Source organism: Brienomyrus brachyistius, unplaced genomic scaffold (genome assembly GCF_023856365.1).
Source record: "Brienomyrus brachyistius isolate T26 unplaced genomic scaffold, BBRACH_0.4 scaffold63, whole genome shotgun sequence".
In the NCBI taxonomy this organism is placed as follows: domain Eukaryota; kingdom Metazoa; phylum Chordata; class Actinopteri; order Osteoglossiformes; family Mormyridae; genus Brienomyrus; species Brienomyrus brachyistius.
In genome coordinates this window covers 1403903-1421742 of record NW_026042338.1, presented here as the reverse complement: position 1 = coordinate 1421742, position 17840 = coordinate 1403903, and the positions used below count along the sequence as shown (strand labels likewise).

Here is a 17840-nt window from a genome sequence, read left to right as displayed (position 1 = left end):
CTTGAGTGTGTTGTTTTTACAGCAGTTATCTTTATTAACTCTAATAGTGTTAAATTTACACCATAGGGTGTTAAGTCAATGAGTCTCCACCTCCACATATCTGCCCCCACATATCTCCTCTGGGGTCTAAGGGTAGGGGACACACTTTCACTGACTGGAGCATTTAACACTTTACAGAGTACAATGAGTGTTGTTGTATAGTTTTAAATTTATTAGCTATTTTAGTGTTCAGTTGACACCATAGATCAAGTGAGTTAAATGATGAAAAACCCAAAAATGGGGTGCAGGGCTCATACTGCACATAATGCAGTATACCATCTAATGTGCCCACATCATTCCCATATGTGGCATTGGGGGACTGCTTGCTTCAGGTTCATATAGTTTTTTATTATTGTCTTCCTACATTTATCCATACATTCCATTTTCATCCATCCATCCATATAATATAATAAAACTGGATGCCGTGATACTTGTATTGTTATGTACCGTGTGCGGGATGAGTGAGCGGGAAGCGAGGAAATCAGGATCGGGCTCACGGAAATCAAAAAGACGGGGTGTATTGCAAGATGAACACCACACAGTAGGACAATGTTAATGACCGGACTGGGGAAACTAACTGGAACGCGGACTAAATACATTGGACTAAGGACGGCAACAGGAAACAGCGGGTGGGCACGGGGAGTCCACACGGGGCTAACGAGGGGGCGTGGCACACGGGAGGAGCGGACGATCGGGGCATGACATGTATGTATTTTTATTCAAAGATCAACAGCATGTAATACACAGATGTTTTCTGTACCAGACAAACAAAATAGCTACAATTAACAGTGCATGTATATGACATGATAATAAATATATATGATCTTGCTTAATTTATTAAAATGATTTCTTGACACACCTCTGTGGAGAGCGATATCTGCAGGGGACTAAGGACATATAGGGAGGCTCTCTGCACACCAAGGTTAATCTATTCACGCAGGCTGCGGTGACAGTCGCTAGGCAAATGATATAGGGGTGACGCAATAACTAGGAACATACAGAACAACATGTTGCAGCAGATAAGACGAAATTGCCTGAAAGTGGAAAAGTATGGCCAGGGGCGGGGGCTGCTTGTAGAATGCCCCCGGGTGATCTTCTCATCCACGGACCCGGTGGAGACGGCGAACTCCAACAATCTGGGGGCTCGGGATCGAGATAGAGGTCGGCATTCGGCAAATACCAGACGAGACCTGAATGGGCACGGAAGGCTGCAGGCGCCACTAACAAAAGGTAAGCAGAGCCTGTTATATCAAAATCTGCATATATGGCTATACTAAATAAAGTAGTCCGAAGTGTCCATCAGGGCCGTCAGTACATTGAGGCGGCGAATGAGGGTAGGTAAAAGAATATTAAGGCTGGGTTGGAGTCCCACTGTGGTGTCCTTGGTGTGGCAGCCCCACTATTCGCTGACGAGCAAATAGAAGCACTGGGTTAGAGTCCCAGTGAGCTGGGTTAGAGTCCCGGGGAATTCAGGTTACCGGGTGGGAGTCCCGGTAAAGGTTGGGTCAGAGGCCCAGGGTCAGGGACCCCGGATTCTGAGGTAATTATTTTGGGTTAGAGACCCAGGGGTCAGGGACCACGGATTCTGAAGTTTACTATTTTGGGTCAGAGGCCCAGGGTCAGGGACCCCGGATTCTGAGGTAATTATTTTGGGTTAGAGACCCAGGGGTCAGGGACCCCGGATTCTGAAGTTTATTATTTTGGGTTAAAGGCCCAGGGGTCAGGGACCACGGATTCTGAAGTTTACTATTTTGGATTAGAGGACCAGGGGTCAGGGATCCCGGATTCTGAGGTAATTATTTTGGGTTAGAGGCCCAGGGGTCAGGGATCCCGGATTCTGAGGTAATTATTTTGGGTTAGAGGCCCAGGGGTCAGGGACCCCGGATTCTGAGGTAATTATTTTGGGTTAGAGGCCCAGGGGTCAGGGACCCTGGATTCTGAGGTAATTATTTTGGGTTAGAGGCCCGGGGACCGAGGGCGAAATTGGCCCTGTTTTGGCAGGGAACAGATCATTTACATCGTGAGGGTCAGAGCAGAGGAGAGGGCCAGCCGGAACCCGAGAAGGGGGAACCGAGAGAGGGAGACAGGCCCTCTGCCTATACGTGTAAAAAGGTCGCTCCTTCTGCCCCGCCTGCCCATATGTGCCCTATGATCACAGTTACGTCCGGGGCGATAAATGTACAAGGGGGGCATCCGGCTGGGGGGGAGACCTCAACCCCCTCAGACGCCGGATTAGGTGGGAGATCGGAGGCGGACTCGAACGTAGATACAGAGTGTAGGGAACCCAAGGAGAGACAGGCAAGCAGGGAGGAGAAAAGGAAAAAGCAAAAAGCGGCGGGGCGGAAGGCAGACAGGACCAGGTGGCGTTTGCAGCTCGAGTAAGGAGGGAGCAGTTAGAGGAACAAGGGGGAGTAGATTCGCCCGGTCAGCGGGCAGGGACCAACACAGGGAAACTAGAGGAGGGTAAAAAGGTGGAAATGTGGGGTCACGTTTCGGGGGTATGGAAGGACGACCCAGAGGACAGGGCTCGTAGGGCCCTCGCAGACCAGGTAGAGGAGCGGATGGCTGAAATAGAGGCGGCACTACAACGGGAAACCTCACGCTTAGAGGAAAGGGTGAGGGCTCAGGGCTTTGCCCTCGATGAAGAGGGAGAGAGCGAGGGGGAGTGTCATTGCATGGTCTCAAGGCCCCCAAAGCATCAACTACCTCTGCTAAGAGGGACGGGCCAGACGCAGGATAAATATAGACCTTTCCCGATAGGAGACGTGCAGGCACTGGCTGATAAAATGCCGCCCCCAGCAGAAGGAGGAGGACAGTGGATGGATAAGCTAGACAAGCTCACTCAGGGGACGATGTTGGCATTGGGAGATTTCCGGGCAGTGGCAGCCAGATGTCTGACTAAACACTCATTGCTGGAGGTGGAAGAGAGGGCAGGAACACTGACGCATCCTGATGATGTTAGCTTGACAGCTGTAGTACTGCGCATTGGAAATGCCATGAGAGAAATGTTTCCTCCTCCAACTGGAGCAGGTGTCCCAAAGCTGGCGTGGGATAAAACCCTGCACCCTAGGGAATACCTGGATAAGTGTAAGGAGGATTGGACGGCGAACCGGGTGTCACCCCAGACAGGAGGGGGTGCAGCGAGAATGGAGGGGGTTCCAGAGGGGGTGTGGGCTGCGATCCTCGACAACCCAGACTTACCAGGTGCGGACTCCCACATGTGGGATAGGCATGTGATACACCACCTACAGAGGGCCAAGGACGAGGCAGGGAAGGAGGAGAGTGACCTTAAAGAGCTCCAAACCCAATTACTATAGTTACAGGTGGGGGAGGCTAGACAGAGGGCCAAGGACGAGGCAGGGAAGGAGGAGAGTGACCTTAAAGAGCTCCAAGCCCATTTGCTGAAGTTGCAGGTGGGGGAGGCTAGACAGGGCCAACGAGAATAAAAAGAGGGGGGCTGGGAAGCAGATGGACGATCTGTTTTAATATGAAACTAATATATATATTAGTTTTATATTAAAATGTATAACAGTCCTATATAACAAAAATCAGTGGAATAATGTGTACATTAACTATGGTTACATAACATAAACCGGTTTATTTTAAAATGTCAACTACAAAAAGAAGATTCCATTTGACATTTGTTTCACTTTTAAGCAATTTATACGACATGTAAGTGCTTTTCTGTTTACATTAGGCTGTTGTACAGCATTTTAAGTCAATAATTGTACGGCAAGCCGGAAATGAGAATTGCTGCAATATTCAATATTCATGAACTGTGGTGTGGCCACCAATATGTGTGACTATATAAAACGCTGTGAGCTCATACTTTCATTTTTACAATTGTCTGTAGAACTGAAGCTTTCGAAGGTCATTTGGAAAAGGTGAGTTTGTTTAATGAAAAAGGCATATATACCATATAAACTGTAGGCTAGTAATCCTAATAACTCGTTCATTTTGTCCGTCTGTGGAAATATTTTAATATATTTTTAACTGTTAGTTACTTTTGTTCTCGAATCATGTTATTCCCAGGAGACTCATGCAGATGTACAGAAGATGTCAATTTCTGTATTAATATATAAGAACTTATTCTAGTAATTATATAACTGGTAAATCACAAATGTATTCATATTATACCATTTATCACTGTTGTCTGTGTGACTAAAATGCTTTTGAACTTCTTTCACTTTCACAATCATCTATAAGAACTGAAAAAAGTGATTATGTCTGACAAATACAGTGCTTTCCCTAGGTATACAGCTTGGGGGGGGGGGGTTCATGTGTTTTTTTTAATGACAGCAGTCAATATAACAACTGAACTAAACATCAGAACGTTTCTTTTTATGACAGTTACCCACAAAGTGTGCAGCTTTTGTCACTGCAGTGTATCTTTCTGGGCTTCTGGAAGAACATTTCTAGAGCCTCTTGATATGAGAAGTCAGAGACGTCTGGCTATACTTTATCTTCAGAACTTGAACACGTACGTGCCAAACCGTAGTGATGGACAAAATGACGCTTTCGGACCATTTTGCTATTTTTTCTGTCCCCACTAGATGGAGCTCTCTATTCAAAAAGGGGCTCAAAGTATCCCGCAAATGAAACAAAAGCGCCGCGTCTAACAAATAGCATTTCGCATTTCACAAGTCTGAGATAGAAGATGAGCAGGTCATTTTAGCCATCGGAAAGCTGCAGCCTCCCTTCCTCCTATCCTTTCTTAATTCTCTGTGTATTATTACCAGAGTTGGGTAATTCAGGTCCAGAGAGTGTGCTCATCTGTGTGTGACAATGCATAGGCCTGTTCTATAGGAAAGGTAACCTTAAATGACTTCTGTTGTGATCTGGCAGTGTATAGAAAAAAAAATAAAATTAACTTGACCTTCAAGGGGGGCGGGAGGCGCCGTTGGGGGGGGCGGGGAGGCGCCGTTGGGGGGTGCGGGGAGGCGCCGTTGGGGGGGGCGGGGAGGCGCCGTTGGGGGGGGGCGGGGCGCCCCCTAATATAATGGTAGGGGAAACACTGAAATATCTATAGAATATATCTCAGTAGCGTGCAAAAAAACTCCATAAATAGTTAATTTACTGGGTTTGTGAAAAGTCCTAGTCAACAATGTGTATTGAAACACCTTTGGCTAGAATGAACAGTAACCGACCTTCTCAGGGGATCTTCCTAGGGAACTCATAAATGTGAAGAAAGATTTCAGCAGCTGTATCAATATTATAATGTAGGCTCAATTCTAGAAATTCTTTAACTATTAAATATCCACTGTACCTATTGTTAGGTTTGGGGATTGGACGGGCGAGCAGGAAGCGGGAAAAGACCAGGCAGGCAGGCAGGCAGGATCTTCGGGAAAACGTGGGTTTATTTGGGAACGGGAGAGCCAGGGCAGACGGTGACAAACTGACATCAACTAACATCAACTAACATCAACTAACATTAATGACAAGTCTGGGGAAGAAGGACTCAGACGCGGACTAAATACACAAGACAAGCCGAAAATAACAGGAAACAGCTGGGCATGATCGGGGAAGCACACGTGGATGATCAGGGGGCGTGGCACACACGAGGATCGGACGAGCTGGGCGTGACACTTATATTGTTCCTTTGTAAAAAGAAAGTAAAAAGAGTTCATTTTAATATACCAGATACAAAAACAGGAGAATCCACTTGTCAAGTGTTTTACTTTAAGGCAGTTTATAAGATAATGTGTATATGCCTTCATGTTCATAGCACAGCGTTTTAAGTCAACGACTGTATGACAACTCTAAAATGAGATTTGTTGCAATATTTGCTGTGGTGTGGCCACAGTAATCTGTTTGATTAAAAAATTCTGATGTAAAAAAAACCTATTAACTCCTAAATTCACTTTCACAATTGTCTGTAAAGAGGCAGCTTTTGTGGGCCATTTGGAAAAAGTGAGGTTGTTCACAAAGATATACAGACACGGAGTGGGACTAATTTTCAGCCCAGAATTTTTATGCCAAAGACCAGGGCCCACTTTCTTGATATCGGTGACTCTTAGCATCTTACAAAGACTCTAAAGAGCGCAAGTATGAAATCTAATGAAGATTGTAGTTATGTATCAGACAAAGTAATGTTACCATATAGACCAGTCATTTTTTAATTAAGTGATGTTTGGTTATGAAACTGTACCCTTAATGATTTCAGTCTTATTTTAAATGAGCAATATGAGTCAATAACAGTGATAAGAGACTAAGAGAGACTCAGACCATCTTCACGGAAGATATACTTAATTAAAAATGTTTCGGGAAACACAGTGGAGCTGTAAGAGAATTAAGGTAGAACTTATGAACGACGTAGCATTAAGGGACTAAAATACTAAGGGGTAACGAGACTAACACTGGACAGATTAGGCTAATTAACAGACTGAGAAAACAAATGAAAACTAATTAACTCAAAGGAACTAAAACAGGGAAACTAAAAACTAAGCAAGGAACAGGGAAACAGAATCTAACACTGGGGAATTAGGCAGGTAGGAACACAAGCAGGGGCACAAGGAACGAAAGCAAAACCAACTACAAAATCACCAGACACAGGAACTAGAAAAACTCACACAAATGAAACACTAGGGAGTGAAATACAAACACAGAGGAAGCAGGATTTGAACACATGACAAAGGGATTTGCAAGTAGTCACATGCTCAACATGTTGAGCCATGCGGCTGACAGAAAACAAGGGAGACAAAGACTGACAAGAGGGACAGGATGGCCAGCGATGCCGGCTGGCCAAACGGGGAAGGGACACAAAAGACTGAGACAACAGGGGCTGAATCTGACAGTTAAGAAGGTTTCAGGAAACTGGGCCCATCCAATTTTGTCTTTGTTCTGGGGGAACTTTCATAAATGATGCTACAGTATTCTGATATTTCAAGAAGAAAAAAAATAATAAATAGCATATGGAAATAAATAATTGTATACTGAACTGGGGTGGCTTTCCCAAAAGTTTTGTTATGCTAAATAGTTTATCTATTACTTAAGATTGATTACACTGCACAACAATTTTTTTTTAAGTTTTTCTTCCTGAAAAGTTTTTGCTGATTGTAACAGGTACCTGGAGGGCATGCACAAATATAGTTTTGGTTTTGTTGTTTCACATAGGAAATAGACAGTTAACTGTTTACTGGCAATAATGTATTTAATCGCATTTATGTTTCACATATGCTATTGTGTTTACCATAGTTAGATATGTATTGCTCTTGATTTTCATTTGTATTCAATGTCAGGTGCATCACATTGCAGTGTTAAATAGTAGTCAGCAGAAATATTTGTATCTGGTGACAGCATTCCCGCAGTCCCGAACCCAACAATTCGGCTTTGCTTTTGACAGATTCAAATCTCTGACCAGGTCATTTAATTCCGACTGTGTTATGAGATGTGGATCGCCTGATGAGTACGGTTCAAAATCCGGATCATTGTCCCTGCCAGTTCCTGCATTGCAGTTTCTTCATCTGGCTTATCTAAGATCCATTCCTCTGGTGGTTTCGGAATTGGAAGACTGTGGTCATGTGGCACAGGTCTCATTCCTGAAGGCAGATTAGGGTATTCAATTGGCTTCATGTTTTTGGCAGAGAAACCAGACACATTGGTCAAACAGAAGTAACAGTCTGTTACCTGGTCTTTCTGCTCTCGCCATATCATCGGGACAGCAAACAACATTGTCTTTCGAGTGCCTCTGAGCCAGGCTCTCAGACAGACAACACATGTCACACAACAAATGTGAGGCGGTCATTCCTTGTCTTGATCACCGATTTTACAGCCGAAGCACAGATTATATGCTTTATTCACAAGAGCAGTCATTGAGCATCTTTAAGGAGCAAGCGTATATTCACCACAAATGTAGCAGTGGACGAGAGGGTAGCCTCCCTTTGCCTTTGGGTGGGGGGACGGGTCCTGACTGTTGTTTGCGCTTATGCGCCAAACAGCAGTTCAGAATACCCACCCTTTTTGGAGTCCTTGGAAGGGGTGTTGGAGAGCGCTCCTCCTGGGGACTCTCTTGTTCTGCTGGGGGACTTCAATGCTCACGTGGTCAATGACAGTGAGAACTGGAGGGGCGTGATTGGGAGGAATGGCCCCCCCAATCTGAACCCGAGCGGTGCTTTGTTATTGGACTTCTGTGCTCGTCACGGATTGTCCATAATGAACACCATGTTCAGGCATAAGGGTGTCCATATATGCACTTGGCACCAGGACACCCTAGGCCGCAGTTCAATGATGAGCATGACCTCAGGATTAGGTCTCTGCTTTTTGCAGATGATGTGGTTCTGTTGGCTTCATCAGACCGTGACCTTTGGGTCTCACTAGAGCAGTTCGCAGCCAAGTGTGAAGCAGCTGGGATGAGAATCAGCACCTCCAAATCCGAGACCATGGTCCTCAGCCGGAAAAGGGTGGAGTGCTCTCTCCGGGTCAGGGAGGGGGTCCTTCCCCAAGTGGAGGAATTTAAGTATCTCGGGGTCTTGTTCACAAGTGAGGGAAGGATGGAGTGGGAGATCCAAAGATGGATCGGTGCGGCGTCAGCAGTGATGCGGGCTCTGCATCGGTCTGTCATGGTGAAGAAGGAGCTGAGCCAAAAGGCAAAGCTCTTGATTTAACAGTCGATTTACGTTCCTACCCTCACCTATGGTCACGAGCTGTGGGTAGTGACCGAAAGAACGAGATCGCGGGTGCAAGTGGCTGAAATGGGTTTCCTCCGCAGGGTGGCTGGGCTCTCCCTTAGAGATAGGGTGAGGAGCTCAGTCATTCGGGAGGGACTCAGAGTAGAGCCACTGCTCCTCATTGAGAGGAGCCAGTTGAGGTGGCTCGGGCATCTAATTAGGATGCTTCCTGGTAAGATGTTCCGGGCATGTCCCACTGGGAGGAGGCCCCGGGGAAGGCCCAGGACACGCTGGAGGGACTATGTCTCTCGGCTGGCCTGGGAACGCCTTGGGATCCGCCCAGAGGAGCTGGATGAAATGGCTGGGAAGAGGGAAGTCTGGGCCTCCCTACTGAGACTGCTGTCCCGCGACCCAACATCGGATTAAGCGGGAGATAATGGATGGATGGATGTAACGCAGCTGCTACGACATTGACAAGGCATATCGACTGACACAAATCGTCCTGCAAACATCTATAGCATCTAGCTTACTTGTTACATTGCTATTGAGGCAATGCTATATTATGAAACAATACATACACACTATCAGGTCAATTTTAACCCAATGAGCAGCATCTGTGTATGCAAGCCGCTTTTTTGGACACAAATATAACAAAAATATATGACAAACCTGTAGATTTCACCCATCAACCACCGAGCAAAGCTGTGAGTAAAATGTCCCCCTCAACAAGACATCACTCACCGCAGTCAGAGCAAACACTGAGACAACAGATAAGACACCCAAGGAGGGCCTTAGCCTGAGTCTCATGATACGCTCCTTGAAAGGAGTGACGTCAGACACCATAGGGAAGAGCCGTTAGCAATAGCAACACCCTGAGTATGGCAGCATTCAGAATGACCAGACCAACAGCAGGTATCCGCACGTACAGAGATCTGGCCACTTCCTGGTCTGCATACATCAGAGTGCCACCACCGAAATGTGGACTTTACGATGCTTCCCCGACAGTAGAGAAAGATGGACATCTTGCCAGAGAGACAACCCAGACAGTGAAATGATTCGGTGCCGGATCCGGCAGGAGGATCTGGAACAGATCCGCATAACTGGTCTGGATCGGAGTCCACTTGCACAGCAGGACGGATCCAAAACAGTTAAAGATCACTAGATCCAGGCCAGACTCTACCCATATTTGCCAGTATCATAGTTCACCCAGCCTTACAAATAACATGTTAAATATAAGGAAATTTAATAATTACCTTCTGGTCTTACGTAATGTTTGTTGTATGTATTAAATAAAAGGTCGTGGAATCTTACATTATATAAATATATTAATTAATAATTATTTGTGATTTCTAATTAATATTTATTTCATCCTCTCCACCTATCTACCTACCTACACTAAAAATATATTGTTGGATGTACGTACACAAAGTTAAATTATCTAAGAATGGATGTACATTTTGAGTTCAAAGTTCAATTTTATGTTATATAAACTGAACAAATTTTAGAAGACTGGGATTAATTATTTTAAATGAATTCAATAGCACTCATGTTCAGTCTACTTAAATCTAATTTGTATGTGGGGTTGCAATTTATCTATGAATTTTAATTATCTAGTACATTTTGCTACCTGAGAAGACGTTCTACATACCTACCCGGGTGGGCCGCCTCAAATTGGGACCCAAGTACTGTCATGCAGCAGGTGACGCCCCAGCACCACACCAGCCCCAATCCCCAACAGGCCTGACACTATTAGCTCTCCGAAGGTTTCGACTCGCCCGGGGATGAGGCTCACGAGGGCTTTGCTCCCCCATCCACTTTATGATACATGCAGTCTACCTGTGGGCGGCTGCAGCGGAGCTACGCCTGTGCAGAGCAGAAGGGTGTCGTGTCTGTTTAGACTGAGCTGCTGTGAAGTGTTTTATGATGACTGGAGTGTCAGTCCCACCACCAACCTCCGAAAATTTTTCCCTGCAAGTTGAAGATCCACTCGCAGGTCCGGATGCAGTTTAACGTCAAACCCAGGACAGTAGCTACTGTACTATAATACACACCCAGTACTCTACAGCAAATAATAATGTAAATATAAAATCATAACAGTTTATAATAAAAAGTGATACATCCATTAACATCCTGCTACATCCTCATTTAGTCGTCTTTCGATTGCTGTATATAATTTACTATGAACCTTGGACGTAAATGCAATCAGTCGCTACTCGATCAGACATAAGGCGACAGATACCTGTCTTTTTTAATACATTTATATTTATGAAGTAGTATTATGACTTGTTCACTTTTAGTCTTTTTGTGAAAAGTTCAGCTGAATGATGGTGTATGAGGCCTGTGAGTTTAGAAATGTAAGTTTACGATTTTCTCAAACCATTGGGGTTGGTAGTAATATATTGTAAGTAGCCCAAAGAAAGAACATGTTGCTGTAAATAAAATAAAAAATATCATTCAACTAATATGTGCCAGAAAGCTTGGCAAAATTCACCTGAAGAAGTAACAGAAGCAGACTGGTCCTCTCCATACCGGCCAGGGGTGCCTTGGAGGGGTGGATTTCCAAGTGCCCCTGACTGACAGGGGCCCTGAAAATCTTCAAACATAATTGGATTGGTCTGTGTTGAGCAGCTGAAATTATATGCTTTCTCTAGCAGCACCCCTGGTACTACCACTTCTTGAAAATTTGTACATTGGTAGAACTGGGGGGCGGCATGGTGGTGCAGTGGTTAGCACTGTTGCCCACAATGTGGATCAGTTGCATTTTTGCTTGGTTTGTGTTTATCTGGACTCCACTGTCGCTTGTTTTCCAAGCTGCGACGGGTCTGCTCCAGTATTCAGCGGCTGAGCTCCTCCAACTGCGTTTCCACCTGTCTGAGCATTTACTGACTATTCTGCAGCTTTATCCGGACATCGCTTTCTGCCCTCGCCGGAAATACATTCACTGTGGGTCCCGCCGGGGTTTCCAGACTGACACCTCGAAAACAATAAACTCCATCTAATCCAGCTCCCGTCATCCTCCACATAACTCCAGCAGGACTGTCGACCACAGTGTGCTAGCAAGCCAAGCTCGGTCGACTGACACTTCTACTCTACGTGAAACTTCAACTGTCAACTTCGGTCTGTTAAACATCCACTCACTTAAGAGCAAGGGACATCTCATCCAGTAGCTCTTGATCGACACTCAGTTGTGTCTAACTGAAACATGCCAACTGCCTGATGACTTTTCTCAGCTTAATGAATCTACTCCTGTGGGGTTTGCTTACATCTCTGAACCCCGTGGCTCCGGCCGTGGAGGAGGTCTCACGATAATTTAGCATGAGAAATGGAGAGTCTCGCCGGTGTCTGTTCAGGCATTCGGCTCTTTTGAATCCACTGTATGCCAAGTGTCTGGACCTACTCCTACCATCACTGCAACTGTTTACCATCCCCCTAAATCAAATGCTGACTTTTTAAATGACTTTGCTATTTTTATAACTCACTTATCTACATTATCATCAAATATAATAATATAATAGTTTTTGGGGGATTTTAATATACACATGGACAATAATAATAATCCTTTTACAAGATTCAATTCATCCATTCAATTTTATTTATATAGTGCTTTTAACAACAGTCATTGTCACGAAGCACTTAACTTAGTACTACATTTAACCGGCCAGAACCCCACCAAGCAAACCTGAGACGACAGTGGCAAGGAAAAACTCCCTCTAGCAGGAAGAAACCTTGAGAGGAACCTAGGCTCGGAAGGAGACCCCATCCTCCTCTGGGCCACCGGGGAGCATGGAACTGCATTTATACTGAGATTCATTAGAGTTCATATAGTTATGAAGTCCCAGTTGGTTTCATGTTGTTCTCTCCAGGAGTCCAGGTGCGGGATCACATGGTGTAGAGTCGGCTCGGTATCAGCTCAGTAAAAGAGAAGATGGAGAAGAGTTATTGCCCTACACCTAACCTAACCTCCGGCAGGACTAGAGTAACTATGGCAGCCTGGCTAAAAGAGAGACCTGGAAGGAAGCACAGACATGAGGGTTTCCAGGGGTTTTGGCGTCAAGCCAACCCGCCGTCCACAGCTTAAGTGATCGGCGAGAGTGGCAGGACGACAGCACCAATCCCCCCTTTCACCTTTAATATCAAATGACTATGAATCTCCAGATTTCCCTTCACCTTAGAAAAGGGGATTTAACTATTCAAAAGACTGGCTAAAGAGGTACGTCTTAAGCCTTGACTTAAATGCAGAGATTGTGTCTGAGTTCCGAACACTAATAGGAAGTTTATTCCATAGCTGTGGTGCTTTATGAGCAAATGCTCTTCCCCCAAAAGTAAAGTTCTTTATTCTGGGTATGGATAGAAGACCTGCATCTTGTGATCTAAGCGTACGATTCAGAATGTAGTTGCAAATGAGGTCACTCACATACAGCAGTGCAAGACCATTTAAAGCTAGGTTAAGAGCAGTATTTTGTAATTAACACGAAATCTAACTGGCAGCCAGTGCAGTGAAGATAAATTTGGGGTAATATGATCACATTTTTTAGTTTTGGTGAGGACTCTGGTTGCTGCATTCTGGACTAGCTGGAGTTTATTTAATGACCTCTTTGGACAGCCGGAGAATAAGACATTAAAGTAATCGAGCCTGGAGGTAATAAACACATGAACCAATTTCTCTGCACCTTGAAAGGAGAGCGTGTTTCTTAACTTGGCAATATAACGTAGGTGAAAGTAGGCGGTACGGCTAATGTTAGAAGCATGTACATCGAACAAAAGATCAGAGTCTAGAATAACACCAAGGTTTTTAACAACAGTACTTGGTGTAATAGGTAGTCCATCCAGATTGACTGTGATGTCCGATAGTTTACTTCTGGTGGCTTTAGTGCCAATAAGAAGAACCTCAGTCTTGTCTAAGTTCAGCTGGAGGAAGTTGTCTGAGATCCACTTTTTGATATGCATTAAACATTCTTCCATTCTCTGAAGTTGCTGTCTATCTTCTAGTTTGGCTGATATATATAATTGTATATCATCTGCAAAGCAATGAAAGCTAATTCCATGCTTACGAATAACTAAGCCTAAGGGTAACATAGTGAAAATAGTAGGGGAGTTAGAACTGAACCTTGTGACACTCCGTATCTGACCATGACATGTTCTGAGGAATCACTATTTAGATTCACATACTGATAGCGATCTGACAGGTAAGATTTAAACCAAGAGAGTGTCACTCCCCTTATGCCTACAGTATGTTCAAGCCTATGTAGGAGAATGGCATGGATTTACTTTTTTCTAGCATTAACTCCCTTATGGACATTCCCAATATATCCACCCCAGAAGAGTTAGTTTCCTATTATAACTCTGGGCTTCACGACATTCTTAACTCTGTTGCCCCATTAAAAACCAGATCTATCTCTTTTTGTATTTCTGCTCCCTGGTTTACATCTGAACTTCGGCTTTTGAAAGCCAAAGGTTGCCAACTAGAGAGGCTTTACAGAAAGACTGGACTCACTGTTCACAAAGAGATGTTCAAAGACCATATATCATACTACAGGGATTCAAATGCTTAAACCAAATCCAACTATTATTCCCATATAATTTCATCCGATAAGGGTAATACTAAGGCATTGTTTTCGATACTCAACAATATTATCCAACCCCCAGATTTTCTACCATCCCATCTTTATTCAGCTAATCGCTGTAATTCCCTTATGTCCTTCTTTAATGAAAAAATACAGAGGATCCATTGGGACCTTGGATCAACCTCATTTGAACTCATTTGAGCTCCACTCCCCTACTCTGACATTTTCATCCTTTCAGCTTCCCACCCTTTCAGAAATTTCAAGTCACCCACCTGTCAGTTAGACCCTCTGCCCTCAGATTTGGTTAAGGCCTGTCTCCCTTCTCTGGTTCCCCTCATTTAGTCTCTCATTTACTCTTCTCTCACCACTGGAACTGTTCCTCCATCGTTCAAAACTTCTGTTATAACTACGATACTGACGACCTGGTGCTGAGCCTACTGACTTCAGTAACTTCCGTTCAATTTCTAACTTACCTTTTATCTCTAAAATTCTTGAAAAAACAGTAGCTATTCAACTTCATTCCCACTTATCTCACAATAATTTGTATGAACAGTTCCAGTCTGGTTTTTGCCCTCTTCATAGCACAGAAACTGCACTTATAAAAATCACTAACGACCTACTTATGGCTGCTGACTCTGGTTTACTAACTATTCTCATTCTTCTTGACCTGAGTGCAGCCTTTGATACTATTTGTCACAACACCCTTGTAAATAGATTATCTTCCATTGGTATCAGAAACACTCCATTACACTGGATCAAATCTTACCTCTCTGGCCGCACTCAGTTCATTCAGCTCAAATCTTTCACATCTCAGCCCTCCACTGTCACTTCAGGTGTGCCCCAGGGCTCTGTCCTGAGGCCCCTCCTCTTCATTATCTACCTCCTTCCCCTAGGCAAAATCTTTCACATCTCAGCCCTCCACTGTCACTTCAGGTGTGCCCCAGGGCTCTGTCCTGAGGCCCCTCCTCTTCATTATCTACCTCCTTCCTCTAGGCAAAATCTTTCACAAGTACAATATCAATTTCCACTGTTATGCAGATGACACCCAGCTCTACTTCAGTAGCAAACCCAACTCTTCCATTTTACCTTCCTCCCTCATTGATTGTTTAGCAGAAATTAAGTCCTGGTTCTCTTTAAACTTTCTCAAATTAAATAAATTGGATGTCATCCTCGACAGTACCTTATCCTTCCAGTCTCATATCAATAACATCACTCATATTTCCTAGTATAATACCTACGTAATATTAATCATCTACGTCCTTCCCTTACTCCACATACCACTGCTATTCTTGTTAACAGTCTTGTTACTACTCACTTAGATTACTGCAACTCTCTCCTCTTTGGTCTCTCTAAGAAATCCCTTCATAAGCTTCAATTGGTTCAGCTGCCCGTATTATCACCCGAACCTCCTCCATCCACCACATCACTCCCGTTCTGCAGCAGCTTCACTGGCTGCCAGTTGAGTTCCGTATTAACTTTAACATCTTGCTGTTAACATTTAAGGCCATCCACAACCTTGCTCCTCCATATCTGTCCGACCTCCTACAAATTGCCACTCCCCCTCGCACCCTCAGATCCTCATCCTCCATCCATTTCACTGTCCCCCTCGCCCGTCTTCCCACCATGGGGAGCAGAGCTTTCAGTCGCTCAGCTCCTCGCCTCTGGAACTCATTACCATCACAGCTCAGAAACACTGACTCACTTCCACTCTTCAAATCGAAACTTAAAACCCATCTGTTCAAGCTGGCTTTCTCTCTCTGCTTTGTCTAATTTAACCTATATTTTATATTCTTGTATTTTTTTGTATTTTATGGTTTTATGATTTATATTGTTTTTTTGCATTCACTGTACAGTGTCCTTGAGTGTCCAGGAAGGCGCTTATAAATAAAATGTATTATTATTATTATTATTATTATTATATACCTGTATTTTTAAAATATTCATGAGTAAAATACTGTAAACCTTCTGCTATCAAACACACCCAGACACACATACAGCCTGCATATGGTGGTGTGTGGCACTGCAGGTTAGGTCTCTGCACCCATGATAAAACGTTCACTAGTTGTAATCCCATGGCTGGTAGTGATTTCACCAGTGGGCCCATGAGTATGGCTATTATTGTAGCAAAATTATTTGCAAATGCGTGTGGAGAGTACATTTGTGTGTGTAATGAGATTTGTAAATGTGCAAAAAAATCTTAATGAGATTTAAAGTTTTAGTTCTGGAAGCATATTACATTATTCTTGGAAAAAAAGATCTGTTTTTCCAAAATAAGGACATAAGAACCCTGTTTTTATAAGTAAAATTTTCAGTTTTTCTGAAATAATGAGATAACCATCCTGTTTTTCTGAGTAATATTTTCTGTTTTGAAACCAATCACTTGAAACAGTACGCCATACTTCATGGACATAAGCTGATGCATCGAAAAAGCATTCAGGTTTATGATTCCACATGCCATAAAAAGTTTGGACCTATATTCTAATACAAACATCTCTGAAGATGATTCCAGCACCAGAGTTGCGTTCCATGAGGATCCAGTAGGCTTATTTTCAGGAATTGTCTTGAGTCACAACAAAGCCGGCCTGAATGCATTTTATATTTCCATGCAGCATGTCTTATTGTTTCAAATGATCCAGGATAAACACTCCATGGTTTAAATAAATAATCAAGCAAGTATTATTCGTTATGGCTTATTGGTGTTAACCTACAAATGCCACTTGGAATGTTGTATAAAAGCAATATCATACTCAAAGTTGTGTGTTAGTACTACATTATATGACGGCTGTGATTATCTTCAGCACTCGGCTGCATGACCGAATCACAGCGATGATATATTGGAGTACAACCACATTCCTTCTCATATGTTATTGCTTAATGGTTTTTAGATACACCTGTAAAGCGGAATGATACATCTGATGTGAAATGTCCAAGTGTGGTTATACTCTAACAGCACTCATAAAAAACATTTTGTCAAATCAGATTTCTTGGTCGAAACTAACTGTTGTATATTAGATATAGGAAGGACTATTTGTGTTTCTTATAAATTTTGATTAATTCCCATTTCCATTCCTATAGCACAAGAAAGGACCTTGTGAAATACATACAGGATTACAAGCCCCTTATTGATTCAGTGCCTCAGGCTCGGATTCTTCTCATTGGTCAGATTACAGCTGGAAAATCAAGCTTCTTCAACTCCATCAACTCTATCTTCCGTGGCAACATAACAAGCCAAGCTGACGTAGGATTTGTAGGAACAAGCCTGACCTTGAAGTTAATGTGATTATGCGAGTCTTCATTTCACATGAAAGACTACCTTATACAGCTGTCCACCATTCTGGTCAGTGTTTGTTCCACATCTGCTATGTTTATTTGCAGTTTGTTACTCGTTGCTCTTTGTTGTCCTCATTTAGGACAGTACTGAATCCCTTGTATGAAATTTAGTTTGAGCCCATTGTCACAAAAATTTTACCCAGAGACATAGTTCTGAAGTGATGGGAAATTATTTCTTCTTGCAAAAGGGAAGCAGAGTGATACACAAGAGATGATCACAGACAGCTTCAATGAAAAGGAGGTGCAATGTTCTAATTTATACATTGGGACAAGCTATATATAAATGGTCTACTCTCCATAA

At 43.6% G+C, this 17840-nt stretch overlaps 1 long non-coding RNA gene across 1 annotated transcript; it reads left to right on the top strand.

The window, feature by feature from the left end:
* The first annotated feature begins 1116 nt into the window (after positions 1-1116).
* LOC125725251 (uncharacterized) lies at positions 1117-17840 on the top strand. The gene is made up of 3 exons (XR_007387388.1): positions 1117-1269; positions 3893-3923; positions 17285-17840. It is a non-coding gene; the product is annotated as an uncharacterized LOC125725251 (long non-coding RNA).